Here is a 15,113-nt window from a genome sequence, read left to right as displayed (position 1 = left end):
GGCTCAGTCGGTTAAGCGGCTGCCTTCAGCCCAGGTCATGATCCCAGGGTCCTGGGATCGAGTCCCACATCGGGCTCCTTGCTCAGCAGGGAACCTGCTTCTCCCTCTCTCTCCCTCTGCTTGTGCTCTCTCTGTCAAATAAATAAAATCTTTAAAAAAAAAAAAAAAAAAGAAGGTGGAACCTAATTCTCCACCCTGTGAGTATGGGCTGATCTTAGTGACTTGCTTCCAACCACCAGAAAAAGCAGAAGTCACCGTGCACTGCCTCAGAGCCTGGGTCATAAAAGGCACTGCGGCTCCCTGCTTGCTGTCTTGGATGGCGCAGCTGCCGTATCGTGGGGACACTCAAGCAGCCCGTGGAGAGGCTCACACAGCCAGGATGTGAGGCCATCTGCCAGCAGCCATGCAGGCAAGCCTCCATAAACGTGGCTCCCCGGCCTCCATCGAGTCTTTAGATGGTGTGGCCCCAGCGACTGCAACCTCATGAGACTCTGAGCCACTCCCCGAGCCTGACCCTCCAAAATGGTGCAAGATGGCAAAGGTCTGTTGTCTGAAGTTGCTAAGTGTTGGGGTCATTTGATCTGCTTCACCTGTGAGTCCTCTGTCGGCCATGCCCTGGTGAGACATCCCTGTGGCATCAGGTTCTGTTCCACAGAACTTAAATAGACAGGCTGACCCGGGTTCTTTAGAAGCTTCAGGTTTAAAGCAGACAGTGACAATGAAATCTACACACAGAGGGAGGCAAGGCCCGACAAAGTGTGGTCACCCAGCCCCAGCCCACACAATCATGTTGTGGTTTCCACTTCTTTCTGGAAGCCCCTCAGGCATCCGCCCTGCCCTTCTGGCTGGCTTCGGTGACAATATCCGAGCCACAGCCCCTTCCAGCCCTGTCAGGCTGTGGGAATGCTGGCTGGGGGCAGGGCTGGGTCAGCCTCGGGCAGCTTCGGAGAACAGAGACACAATCTTGGTTCAGAGCAGGATGTCTGCCCTGCATGCCAAGTGTTGGCAGAACCAGCATCTGAACAGGGTGGATGGATTTGCCCCTACTCGGCCTGTCTTGTAGCCATGGTTGCGATTGCACTGGGCTGGGTACTTGTCCGGCTAATTTGAAAAGCAAACAAACAACACCCAGCTGATCGGTTAATGACCAGACAACGGCCGATGGCCCAGAAACTAGATGCTGAGACTCAGGAAGGGTGTGAGAAAAGGTGGTGGCCACGAGGCTGCCTGCTGCCGCTGCTGGGTCTATGCCTCTTCCTGTGCCCATCCTCCACCACCTCGGCTGGCTAATGAGGTTCTCCCTAGGCCTTCGTGAACTTTCTAAGCTGGGCATTAGTATTTCCTAGGAGGGTGCTTCACCAGGTATTCATAATGCCACCTCCCTGCCCTCTGTGAAAATAGGCCCCTGGAAGTGGGAAGGTTCCTCCCAGCGGTGGCCAGAGGAACAGTGGGACAGTGGGGTGCGAACAGCATCTGGCACCCTGTCCCCACAGCAGCGCAGACAGGGATGCCCAGAGGCTTCTAGTGCCGAAGGGTGTCTTGGGCCCAAACCCTGGCAGTGAGCAGAGCCCCTGACTCTCTGCTTTGTGCTAGAACAGTCCCAGCCTGCCAGCCGTGGCCCCTAGAACCACGTGCCTTTCTCCCTCTATATGCCAAGGTGCTGACTGTCTCTGGGGGGAAAAAATGAGGAATGCATTTTCCAGAGAGCCAGTTGGGGAGTCCAGGCTGCGCTCAGAACATGGCTTGTTCGCCATGGACTCCAAACACTACAAACTGCCTGGCTTGCCGCCATAAGCTTGGCTTTCCATCTCCTGGTAAGAAAAAATCAGAATTCTCAAAGGCCCTTTAATGCGGGCTCTTTTGGACACACCGCTGGCCTCTGCTTTCATGAAAATAACTTAATGACTTTTCCTGGGGTTTAAGATCAGCCCCCCAGGATATGTTCAGCACAAAGTTCTTACCCATAATCAACTAAGTATGGAGCTGTAAGCCTCAGTTTTGTTCACAAAAAGCTCAACATTCCACTTCTAGGAAACCTAAGACCTAAGACCTTCCTGTCCATTTATTCTCCAAATAGGAATAATAAAAATGAAAGGTCCCAGGGGTGCCTGGGTGGTGCAGTCGGTTAAGCGTCCGCCTTCAGCTCAGGTCATGATCCCAGGGTTCTGGGATCAAGCCCTGCATCAGGCTCCCTGCTCAGTGGTGAGTCTGTTTCTCCCTCTCCCTCTGCCCCTCCCCAGGCTCATGCTCGCTCTCTCATTCTCTCTCTTTCAAATAAATAAATAAAATCTTTAAAAAACAAACAAACAAAAAATGAAAGATGCCACATATTGATGGTGGATTATGGGTTAGATACCCATAATGCTCTTTATAAGCATTATTACAATCCTTAAGCCATGAAAAGTAGACATTATTCCCATTTCGCTGACAGATGCATAGGGGAGAAGGAATTTAACCTAAGTGGCAAAGGTGGAATTTTAGTTCTTTTCACCACCTGTACTGCCCCCCTGCCCCAGGCATGCACAGAACACGTGCAGCTTGCAGGATTCTGGTGGAGATTCAGAAGCCCTTGGAGGCAGGAACTCAGTTGTCCCCTAGACCAGGCAGGCAGCCTCCTGCCCAAGGCCCACTTTTACAGCTGGCTTGAAGAACCAGAACCCATCACTGAATTTGCTTTTCCTCGGAGTCCACCCTTAAGTGCAAGGACACTGCCTACAGGGATCAGGCAGTGTTCAGGGGGCAAGAGATGGGCCAGCACCCTGGGCCAGCACCCCAGGAGCTGTAACCTTCACAAAGCCTGAGGGGCAAGGTGGGGACTGGGTCTGAACCCAGGGATAGGCATTGCTAGTACATGATAAGTAGCTAACTTCCATACTTATTCAGCTGTCTCTAGTTTTTCCCTAATGTCCTTTTTCTGTCCCAGGATGCCATCCCGGACACCACATTACAGCATGTTTAATCTTCACGTCGCCCCCAGGCTCTGATAGTTTCTCAGACTCTCACTGGTTTTGATGACCTTGACAGTTTTGAGGAGTGTTGGTCAGGTGTTTTGCAGAAAGTCCCTCAACTGAGGGGTTTGATCAGTGCTTTTCTTATGGTCAGACTGGGTTTATGGGTTTTGGGGAGGGAGACCGCTGGGGTAAAGCAGCCTTTTAATCACATCCTGTCAGGTGTGCATACTGTCAACATCATGTGTCACCACTGAGCTGACCTGGAGCACGTACCAGGCCCTTCCACTCTAAAGGTAAGTTTCTCCATTCCATACTGTCCTTTTTGCCCTCTTAGTGATGACTATGAGCTGCCATTCTTAAAGGGTGGGGAGTTATGCTCTACCTCCTTGAGAGGTGCGTGTCCCCATAATCTATTTCAATTCTTCTATACGGGACAGTTGTCTCTTATCCTCTATTCATGCAATCATTTATTTCCATGGATATGTATTTTAGATGCAGGAATATTTATTTTAAATTTTGGATTATAATCCAATACTACCTTATTGCTCAAATTATTCCAGCTCCGGTGATTGGGAGCTCTTTCAGTTGATTCCTGTGTCCCTCTGACATACCCCCATGTTTTTGTTTTTGTTTTTTTTTTTAGCCCTTCCCTGCTTTCTGGCCCTAGAGGATGCTCCAGGCTTGTTCTGTGTTTCCCTTCCCCAACCTTGTGATGAGCCATCTCTCTAAGGAATGCTGATACCATTTGTGAATGGCATTAGAAATGTGGATCTGGGCGTGGGGCAAGGTGAGGAGATGTCTGAGGGTGCCTGTTACCTCCCAGTGCAGGAAAGAACCAGCTCGCCCCTATGCAGGTGACCGTGTTGTGACACGTGCCCTGTCATGTGTAAGTCAGCGACAGTGCCCTGACGATGTTGGTAGCCCACCAAGGGCCAGCCCCTGCATGTTTCCAGAAAGGATAACTGAAATGTCCTGGACTCCTCGCCAAGAGCTCTGCCTTCGAGGATCATTAGTGCTGCCCTCAGAGGTCCGTGGCCTCTTGCCGTTGGCTCTTTGAGGATCTTGGCCTCTCTGAGTAGTCTTTAAGTAAAAGATGATTCCAGGTATTATGAAGGACCTGGCACATCTGAAAGTCCCCTCTCCTAGTACTTGCTTCCTTGACTTCAAGACACCTTCTCACTGAAAGAGTCTGTTGTTTCCATTGCTGAAAAAGCCTGCAAGACTCTAACACAAGACTTCAGAGTGGACCATGGCAATGGGCTTCAGGGTCTGTAAAAGGCCAGTAGGATTTTCTGGGCCCTAGCACAACTCCTGCTGAGAGGGAAAAACCATCATTTGTGTTTTCTTTTCTTGCTCAATCTGTCATTAATACAAACTAATCACTTCCTAAGCCCTCACTAAATGCAAGACATGATACTGTAGGACGGATTAGAGTCCTATAGCACATGCGTATCCTTATTTATAGACAGGATTTGTGGCATCTATGGATATAGATGAGATCCCTCCAGGAACCTGTTTCTAATAGAAGACCTCCAACTAACCTCCTCCAACAGAACTGGGCTGCAGGCATTTTTCCTGCTGAGAAGCGGTGTCTGCACAGGGAAGTGCCCGGGCCCGAAGACAACCAGCCCTGGGCCTGCATGGGGTGGGCCTGCTGGGGTGCCGCCTTCACCGAGATTCTCTTTTAGAGACCCATCTTTGGTCTAATTAAGTACAAGAAGCTCGTTAAAAAAAAATTCACCAAAACTATTGAAATTGGCAGGTTCTGGGTATCTTTACCAATCTGCATGTTTAAAATATTTTTTAAAGACTCAGACTTTCACAATGTATTTCTAAAAAGTAGGCCCCCAGGGGATCTTCATGTTTATGGAACACACAGATCCTCCTAAGAGTTGCTGAGGCTGATGGCACTAAGAGAAACATTTTTTGGTGTTGTTTCCTTGTGTTTAACAGTGATTTTTATAAATCATAAATTTTAACCATTAAAATATTAAAACTAACTTGTTAGCCTCTGAGATGCAGTGAAGTATGGTGAGAGGAAATGGGTTTTGAAGCAATAGGAACACCAAACAGTGCCTGACACCACGTGTTGCAGTATGGACAGTCTATCAGTAAAGCCAGAGAAAAGACTTAGAAAAATCCATTCTGAAAGCAGGAGGGCATCAGTGAATTTGTTAGCACAGCTGCAAATCTGGTTAAATTAAACCCAACAGGAGAATAATCCACACACAGAACAGAAGGAAGCAGCTAATGTAAACTCAAATGAATACAATTTGAAAGTTTTCCAAAAGGAAACCATTAACCCTCCAGAGTTTTCAGTGGGGAGGGGGGTGTGCATAAGGAGCAGATGGTTCATTTCCAGTGAGGGCTCAGGCGTCTACTTAGTAAGCAGAGAAGTGCCAGCTTGAAAGATGTTCAGTGTTGTAGAAAAGGAGATTCACCTAAAACTCATAGATGCCAAACCACCCGATGAAGCCGAGGCCCTCCCTCCCGCCCGCCCTCTGCCTTTCTTCATCATGCCTCCCAAGTATTTAACTCCTACTTAAGGAACAGACCTTTCTTGCTGTCAGTTAAGGGAGAATCTGTAGCTTAGACCCCAGATGTGCAGGAAGTAAAGGTATCATCCAGTTGGAGAAACTGAGAGCCAGGTTGGCTGCCTCCATCTGGTGAACCTCGGCTCCTCCAACAAACTCCTTTGCCGGTGCCCACACCAGGCTGCTTCTGCTCCTCACTCTTCCACACCTCCCGCCCAGTCCAGGCCTCATCGTGAGCTCTTCTGTTGTTGCATTACACACACACACACACCCCACATGGTGCTCCAGAGCACCTGAGGACGGTGCCAGGCGCCGGGGAGCAGTGATTGTAAAGCCTTGCCCACCCGGTAATTCTGACGTCGGCACTGCACACTTCAGTGGAGCTGTTTATCCAAAATGGGATGATTGAGGAACAACAGAAGAACAGGATGGGAAGGAAGCCCCGGGAAATGGGGAGATTTCAGATGGCAAAGCTGCTGAGCTGCAGATGCTGTCGCCCCACCCAGGGTTAGATGCATTACGGCTGGAACTGAAGACCCAGCAGAGGACTCGGGCAGATTTCAGACACCAGCCGCTAACAGGTGAAGTTCGGAGTGTCCAGGGAGGAAAAGCTGTGGTTCCCTCTGCGCGGCTCTCAGAGGATGACTGGCCCCTTCAACCACGTGTTTTCATCTTGACCCTCTGTGTTTCCTGATGGGCCCCTGACTGGGCTCTGATGGCGGCACGTGGGGAGGCGGGCGGGGGCGGGTGGGGAGTCTTGCAGCCCCCCCACCTGTGACAGAGGGTGGTGACTCACCCCCCACGCCTGCAGTGTGTGTGCGTGACAGTGCACACCCTTGTGCGGAGCGGCACCGGCCACTGTGGGTTGCACGGGGGGTGTGGGTGGGGCAGGGGGCACTCGAAGCTTTCAGAATTCCTCACCGGAAGGAAACTCATCTTTGGTCTCCTAGTTGATCTTTAACCTCCGCTTAGTCCATCCTCTCCTCTACCTGCTTCATTGATTCCACACGGAGCTGCAGTGAGAGACTCCCAGGAAGTCTCCTGAGAGTCACATCCTGACACGGCAGCAGGGAAGGGCAGAGTGAAACCTGCCTTGTGAGGCTGTCAAGAGCAGGGGAGGAAATTCCCATCCCCAGGTTGGCAGGCACACCTGCCTCTGGTCTCAGCAGTGACCCATGTTTCTAAATGAGATTCTAAACTTGATTGCCCACCAAGTTCTAGGCTCACACAGGTATGATAATCCCTAGGTTACATTGTATGTATAATGAGTCATCTAGTGATAAATGCTAAAAAACAGGAGTTTGGAGGTGGGAGCCACTCTTTTATTCCGAGTGGGGCCAGGGAGGGTTTCTGTGATCAGATGACTTGTTAGCAGAGACATGAAGGGGATGAATAAGACACAGAGATCCTGGATAAGAACATTCTGGGTAGAAGCAATAGCAGATGCAGCACCTTGTGGCTTGTGTGAGGGGCAGCAGGGAGGCTGGTGTGGCCCATGTGCAGTCAAGGTGTCACTGGTAGGTGCGGCCAACCAGACACCATGCTCCACAGGGTTCATAGACCCTGCCCTGTCCTTCCCTGTGTAGCTGCACCTTAACTTCAGGGTCCCAGGGGTATTCTGGATCCTGGCCAAATTGATAGGTTGTTCCAGGGAAAGATGGATACCTCAGATGGCCTTGACATTCACCAAACCACTGTGAATGACTGATAAGCCGAGGTCTAGCTGATGTCTTAAATTCAGCCCATGAGTGCATGCAGAGCATTGACAGGGCTTACAGGTGCCCTGTCTTGTTCTCTAGAGCTTTGCCTGCCTCACCTCACCTAAATCTGCACAATGATCCCATGAGCTGAGTATTGTTATCCTTTTCAGGGTAACCGATAGACATTCCCCAATGACCACAGTCCCATCACTAGCCCATGGAGGAGCCAAGACTTGGGCTTATGTCTCTCTCTCACTCCAGCCCACACTTGCACACAGCCCCTGGCCTCAGCATCCTTTCTCGAGCCATGCCACCTCCTGTGGTTGTGCCTACTTCCCATGGTGTGCCCACTTCAGTCCGACCACAACAGGACACGTCCAGCCCAACATCAGGGAAGAAAGGCCTCTGACATTGAAGTCGATCTGGCTTGTCTTGGGTCTCATGCAGTTCTGACGCTGCATGTGAGGACAGCGGCTGCTGGGTTTGCTCTTGGCCTTGGGGGGTGGAAAGAGAAGTTCTGTTTTCTGCTCTGGCTCCCAGCATCCTGCTGCCCCAAATAACATATCCACAGGCTCTGGGCCCAGCCGGCAGGACTACTGCAAAGGGATTTGGGGAGGGGCACCTGGGGGGCTCAGTCCGTTGAGCGACTGACTCTTGATTTCAGCTTAGGTCATGATCTCAGGGTCATGAGTTTGAGCCCCATGTCAGGCTCTGTGCTGGGCATGGAGCCTGCTTGGGATTCTCTCTCTCCCTCTTTCTCTGTTCCTCCCCACCCCAGCCCCCCCCAAAAAAGAAAAAAAAAGGAATCTGGGGAACTCAGAGATGTCTAGGATTCTAGACATCTCTCTAGGCAGAAATCATGCCCCACCCCTAAAAAAGGTTACGATATAAAGTTAAATTTCAATCTAATATACAACAGCCCGCCCCAGACCTGATCTCTGAAGGAGTCCATGGAAAGACACCAAATTGAGGTCTGTGAACCTCAGCTGAAAGGCCGCCACTTACCAGGAGGGCGCTCTTGCCAGTCGCCTCACCTCTCCGAGCCTTAACTGCACATTTGTGACACCGTGATGATAATTTCAACTTGACAGGATTGTTACACAGATTAAATAAAATGCAATGTGAAGGTAGTAAGTGTTCCCTCAAGGTTGGTTTATAGAAACATTTACTGAGTATGTACTATGTGTGAGGCACGTACATCCCAGGTGTTAGAGGCTGAAGGATGCTCCCCATGGAGATGTGCTCCCGGCCTCAGAGAGCACCATGCCGCGCAACACCAGAGACACACACTGAACAGTGCAATGCAACATGGTAAGTGCTGTTTATTTCCATTTCTTACACGAATCTGTCTTTCTGTTTGTGTGTGAATATGTGGCTATTTGTCCTACTTCTTCCTTTCGATACTATGCGCCCTAAGAACAGGGGCCAGGCCTTCCATTTCTTTTAGCTCTTCTTACAAAACCTCGAGCAAAATTTGTTGCCCAGTTCTATGGCAAATACAGTGGCCTCTAATTTAAAAAGGGAAACCTGCAGGGAGGCCCTGGAGAAGTGTTGTTCAGGCCACTGGGGTTAACAGGACAGATGTCCCCCAGACCCGCCAGCCAGTGCCCATGCAGGGAGCCTGCAACCTCCTGACTAGAACCCAGTGGGGTGGGCAGAAGGATGCTCAGCCGGACGGAGACCTGCACCTCCAGAGGCCCCTGCTTTTATTTAATTGATGTAGGAGGCAAACAGTTGGCTTCTCCGAGAACAAGGGACCTTGAATTTGTCAGTGTCTCAATTCTGTTTATTCTGTAAACATAAGGAGGAGCTCCACGTTCTACTCTTCTTAGTTTTGCAATCCTCACAAAATAAATATTTGCCTTAAAAAGCAACAGCTGCGATAATCATCAGGGTAATATTCTCAAGCGCCGCTTCCCTCACATACGCCAATTGCAGAAGTCAAGTTAGAGAGCTGTGTGTGGAGAGCTGTGTGTGGTCTGTTTCGATAATGAATTTCATGTGCAAACCTCACGGTGGAAACCGACGGGCAGCGATTGTGGCACAAGTTTGGTCTCTTGGTTTTCAGACTTGACTCAAAACCAAGTGTCCCAAGTCACTGGAATGTCCCTGCCTTGGTTTCTCCTGTTCATAAAATGAGGAGCAAAATTGCTTAAGTGAGTGTTGGAGGGGGACCAAGACACTTGCTCACATCCCAGGGGTCGTAGGAACAGAGCTGGTCCCTGCCAGAGGCCACCGGGATAGATCAGATGTCTGCTGCGTGTTGTTCACATATCTTCAGGATGGGTCTCACTCCCCCAGTCCCTGCAAGAAAGAGCTAAACCCTGAAAGGGGTTCTGCCGACGTTGTTTTAAACTCTTCTAACTTAAATGATACTTACTGAAGATTGTATCACCCAGGAAGGAATCCATCAAGCAGAAAAGCACTCTGCAAATCTCCTGATGCACAGTCGCCTTGTGCCATTTACCAGCACCGCCCCGCCCAGCTGCCCAGCCCCTCCTCTGCTGAGAGTGGAGTGTCGAACAGCTACACCCCCAAAACGTCCATTCTGATGGATTTTCTTCATTACGGACAAGAAGGTTTAGGAATAGCCATTTCTAGTCATTATTAAAGATTAAATCTTAAAGAAAATGAACCTTGAAAGTCCTCTGAGGTGCTTTTAAGCAAGTGCAGTGCATTCTAGTATTTTTAAGGATTACGGTTTTTCTGGGCCAGAGGTAATATTTGTTATGCAAGAACAAAAAGCCTCAAACAAAATATTAAGCCATAAACCCATATTTGCCAGGTAAACAAAATCAGCTAAAGCAACAGACGTGTGCATCCCATCTGACCATCCTCTGCAGTCTAGGGCCTCCCTGTATAGTATCAGGAGCTCGGCCAGATGCCAAGCCCCCCAGTCCACCCCCACCTCCTCCCTTATGACCCATCCATGTGCTCGCAATGCCGTGGGCTTCCCTGCAATGGGGCTCTTCCTCTAGGCTGACCTCTCCACAGTCCTATTACTTGGAAGGAAATCCAGTTTGCCAGGTGCTGGCGAGCCAGCTGCTGCATGGGGCTGAGCAGCCAGGGTTCTCCCTAGCTCCTAGGGCTGTGCGCAAGGAACAAGAATAGCTCTGGCATGCCAAACTGGGTGTGAAACTGATCTCTCAATTAGTTCCCCAACTAATCCTGGAGGAGGAGGCTAGCTAACTGAATGTCAGGGCTCTGGGCTGCGCTATCAGGGCCACTCTGCCCGCCCAACTCCATCTTTCCCAATGCTGGGAAGTGCCTCTCCATCTCTCCAAGTGAGAAGCGGGATGAGTGGAGCTGGCTTGGGGCTGGCTGCAGGAGGATCAGGTAGGGTGCGAAACGGTAGGAGGTAATGTGCGACTCTGTAGGAATGTTCAGTGTTTTCTTTCGAGTTTGAGACTTTACAAAATGTAAGCATGTGTTTCAAGTTGGAATCTTTAAAATTTTTCTCAGGAAGGGTCCCTCTGTCCTTTGTTAATTGCAGAGGGAACAGCTGTTGGGTTGAAAGGGATCATCCCACTGTCCTGCCGGCTTCTCCTGCTGCCTGCCCCTGCTGCCCATACATGAGCCAGACCAGCTCTCTCAGGAAGAGCACAGCTGGAGACCTGACTGACGGCAGGTAGGGGTGTGTTTCACAAGATACCAAGTAGGGTGTTGTGGGCACTGATGGTCCCCGAATGGCACGGGCCATGAATACTTCAGCCCGAGTTAATACATGGTTTTCTTTGCCTTCCCACCTCCTGCAATGAAAGCCCAGACTTCTTACCATGGCCTCTAGCCTGGCATGCTCTGGCTTCTCGTTCTCGTCTCTGATCTCCTGCTCCTTCCCACCTTTCCCTCTGCTGTTGCCACACTGCCTTCCTGCTGGTGTTGGCATGTCTTGAGTTCATCCCCAGCCTGAGGCCTCCCTTTGGTTCTCTCACTCACTTCACTTAGGGTTTCACTCAGATAACTTCTCAAGGGGCCTGCTCCCCCAGGGCCTTCTCTCTGCTTCTCCTGCTTACTTGTTTCTTCATGGCATTGGATTTACCTGAAACTACATCCATATCAATGTATTATGGCTTCCTTTTCCACACTAGAATGGAAGCTCCACGAGACAGGGACATCTTCTGTCCTCACCCATGCACGGTACCACTGTATCACTATGTCCCTTTAAAGTGACTGCCATGAAGCAGGTGCTCAGAAAATGTTCGCTGAATGAATGTACATTAAAACCAACATGAAATCCTACCTTCATCTCTCTTCTGTGCCTGACGTTTAGGAAATATGGAGCTGGAAATATGGCAGGATGGAAACTTCAAGAGAAAATATTTGGTAATGGTCTGACAGTTGTCAAAACTATGACACCCCCCCCGCCAGTTTTCATCTGTAGTCTGGATCCACGTGTCTTTCTTCATCTCCTAAGTAAGCACCTTTTGTCAGGATTAGAGTGTTGTTGGCAGAATTATCTCCCTGTTATTTTCAAGAGGCTAATACCTTGTTTCAGTATTTAGGCCCACCTTTTAGTTGCTCTGTACAGCCACCGGATGGTATCGTGTAGCGGTATCAGGCTTACGGGATCTAGGAACCACGGCTGAGCTTGGCTTCCAGGCGCCCTGGCCCCACCACTACTGGTAATGGCAACATCACTGTGGCTGCTGCTGCTCGCTCTGCTGATTCTGTCGAGCCTCACAAGCCGAGGCAGCTTCCGGCCACGTGTGGAGCACAGTCTGATTTACGGTCTTGGGAAGGGACTGGGGATGACAGAAGCCTGGCGGGTGGCACAGCTGTGGCTATCAACACGAGTGCCTTTCCCTGTGCCAGGCTCATTACCACCCGTCTGCTGCGCACAGTGATCTGATTTGTCAGAAGTGGAAAACAAAGGCCTCCTGGCTAGTTACGTGGGAAACTGTGCATACAGACTTCTGGGCGTTTCTGGGGGAGGCCTGGGCAGAGGAGGAAGGGCCTCCAGCTTCGCCAGCTCCTGTTTGACACCTGTGGGCACCCACCCTTTGAGAAATAACATGTATCTCTGCACCCAGAGAGGGTAGCTTTGCTAACTGGAATTTGTTTGCTTGTTGACCTGGGGTACACTTTGATGTTAGGCAGCCCCTTGCTCCCCACTGTGTGATTAGAACAACTGGATCTCATACATTCATTCATTCACTGGACATACAGCTGACCCTTGAACAATGTGGGGGTTAGGAGGGCCAACCTCTGAGCAGTCAAAACTCCACGGAGAACTTTCGACTCACCAAAAACTTAACTACTAATAGCCTACTGTTGACTGGAAGCTTTACCAATAACATAAACAGTTGATTAACACATACTTTGTATGCTATACGCATTATATACTGTTTCCTTACAATAAAGTAAGCTAGAGAAAAGAAAATGTTATTAAGAAAATCCTAAGGAAGAAAAAACACATTTATAGTACTGTACTGTATTTATTTTTTAAAAATCTGCATATAAGAGGACCCACACAGTTCAAACCTGCATTGTTCAAGGGTCAACTGCACTTTCGCCGAGTGCCCACTATGTCCTACGGGAGGACTGAAGACACTTTGGATTGTAGGATCCCTTTTTTACCAGCAAATGAATGGTCCACCCTGATGCTAAGACCCAGGGCAAAGTTTTTTCTTTGGCTTTGATTGTACAGGTTACCCACTTTGGGCACTGCTCTGTGACGATCTCAGGACAGACAATGGTGAAAAACTAGAGTCTAGTCTCATTTGTACTAACAGAGGCCAAGAAATCATTGGGGTGCCTGAACCCCAGAGGCCAAGAAATCATTGGGGTGCCTGAACCCCAAAAGTCATTTGCAAATTTCTCTTAGTTCCTGGATTGAATCACCTATATTCGACTCTGTTTGCACTATATACAAACAGCAACTTGGTATTTCCAACACCAATATCTCCTCTACTACCAAGCCTTCACGGGGACAGCTCACAAGAACGGAGACTAGATTGCTTCCTCCTTAGCCCTGCCTCTGATGAGGACGGGTGGCCAGCAAACAGTGTGGTGTGAGGGATGAGCTCTACGAAGGGTAGAAGTTTGCTCCCCTCTACCCTCAGTTTTACCGGGTTGTTGTCCCAGATCCTTTGCCACATGTCCTTACAGAGGCAAGTGTGTCCGCCACAGACGCAGGGCACAGAGGTTCTAGTCCCGCCCCTCCAAATTACAAGTTATAAAGCATGATGCCCTGGGCTACTGTTGGCATCACGGTCATTATTGGCCATATGGGGTTGGGCAGGCCACTTAACTTTTCTAAGGCTCCATTTCCTTGTTCGGAAAATAGGGAAGAATTTGCAAAGTGGTCTAGAAATGTAGGGCAGAAGTTAAGCAATGGGACACCGGTTTATCTTCCCTTCTTCACTCTTTAGGCAAATAATTGGAGATTGAATCAAAGTCCTGCCCTAATACGTGAATTCAGGGCGGACTGCATGACCTGCTGTGATGGGCGGCACTCTCGGAGGCAGGGCTGGGGCCTCAGTTTCCTAATTGACCTAATGTGCTAAGTGAGCCTAATGTAAGTTAATTAATGATGCTATTGGAGGGTGGAATAACCTAGGCAGAGCCTCAAACAGCATCAAAGAGGTGAGCAGGCAGGTGTCGTCTGGGATAATTGAGCAAACCGGGGCCTGGAGGAAAGTTGCTGGGAGGCATGTAGGCAGGACACTGAGCTGGCCTGGGGAGGGAAGGTGACGGGACAGGTTGAGCCACTGAAGCACCAGGCCGGCTTCCCACATGCCATCCTGTTTATAGCTCCTGTGTTTGAATTTCACATCTGCTTGAGTCTTTGCAGCTGGGTTCCTGGGCATTTCCTTGAGAATGAATTTCATTTTTTAGAGAACACAAAACTACTCACCTGGAAACAAAGGAGACTCGGGTGACCTGGCTTCTATCTGTGGTCTTCTGGGACTTAAGGAACTTTGATGAGAAGATGCTCCCCAGTGAAAAGAGTCAATCCGGTTTGTACCGTGTGAAATAGGGGGTAAGACCTTCTTCCCTTCCCCGAGCAAACATGGGGCTGCCTGTGGCAGGCGCTGTGCTGGGTACAGGGACACGCTGATGCTTAAGGAAGAAGGGTGAGCCCCTGACACTTCTGAGCTTTGCAAATATGTGTCTTCAACAAAATGAAAATCCTGTTTACTGCTAGAAATCAGGTAGTGGCCAAAAAGTGAAAACCAAACATTTCAGGGAAATTTTATTTACTTTTTCCTCCCAAAGCCATGTGCTTCCAGGATTACCCTTCCACTGTGCCATCACAAATTAATATTCCCATGTACAGCCTGGCTCACTGAAGGATGGGGAGAAATCACAGCAGAGGCCCAGCTGACCCAGCCCAGAGCAGGGCCCCCAGCCTTCTCCTCTGCTGGAGAAGGGGACACATGGACAATCACCAGGACAAATGAGAATGTCCCAACTTGGATGAGTAACTCTCTTTTTGGTGGACTTTGTCAAAAAGTAACTTTAAATGGCTATACCTTTGAAATCTCAGAGCATTGAGTCGGGCAAGAAATATTCTCTATGTTAGCTATTTGAATTGATCTCTTTCTCCTTAGTCCATTATGGCTTTTTACCTTGTTAATATTTTGAATTAGCTGCCATTTCATTCCTAGAGAGTGTCTCAGACATGCAACCTCAGAGCTATAGAGCAGGGGCTAGCTGGACAGCAGAGAAGGCGGGCTCGGCCTCTGCTCTCGGTCCTTCTCTCCAGCCTTCCGGTACCCTGCGTCCCACCAACTCTTGAATGTCCCTACTGACGGGCTTCTGCTCTGCTACCCTGTCACTTACTGTTTTAACTGTCCCTCTTGGACCCCCATCGGCCACCCTCCCGCTCAGCTGTCCCCCTTTGCTCTGCCCCAACTCCTCACGCCCCCGAAGTGTAGGAGCAGTTCCTAGAGGATGCCGGGGAATCAGAGCTGGCTCTTGCGCGG

The 15,113-nt window shown here is 49.7% G+C and overlaps 1 protein-coding gene across 3 annotated transcripts in view; it reads right to left on the bottom strand.

Annotated features, from left to right (window-relative positions):
* EDAR (ectodysplasin A receptor) overlaps positions 1–15,113 on the bottom strand; it is a 108,236-nt gene that overhangs the window by 77,056 nt on the left and 16,067 nt on the right. The gene's annotated exons all lie outside the window — the stretch shown is intronic.

Source organism: Leptonychotes weddellii, chromosome 10, assembly GCF_054177405.1.
Source record: "Leptonychotes weddellii isolate Sample4059 chromosome 10, ASM5417740v2, whole genome shotgun sequence".
In the NCBI taxonomy this organism is placed as follows: Eukaryota; Metazoa; Chordata; class Mammalia; order Carnivora; family Phocidae; genus Leptonychotes; species Leptonychotes weddellii.
This window is presented reverse-complemented; position numbering and strand designations above follow the sequence as displayed.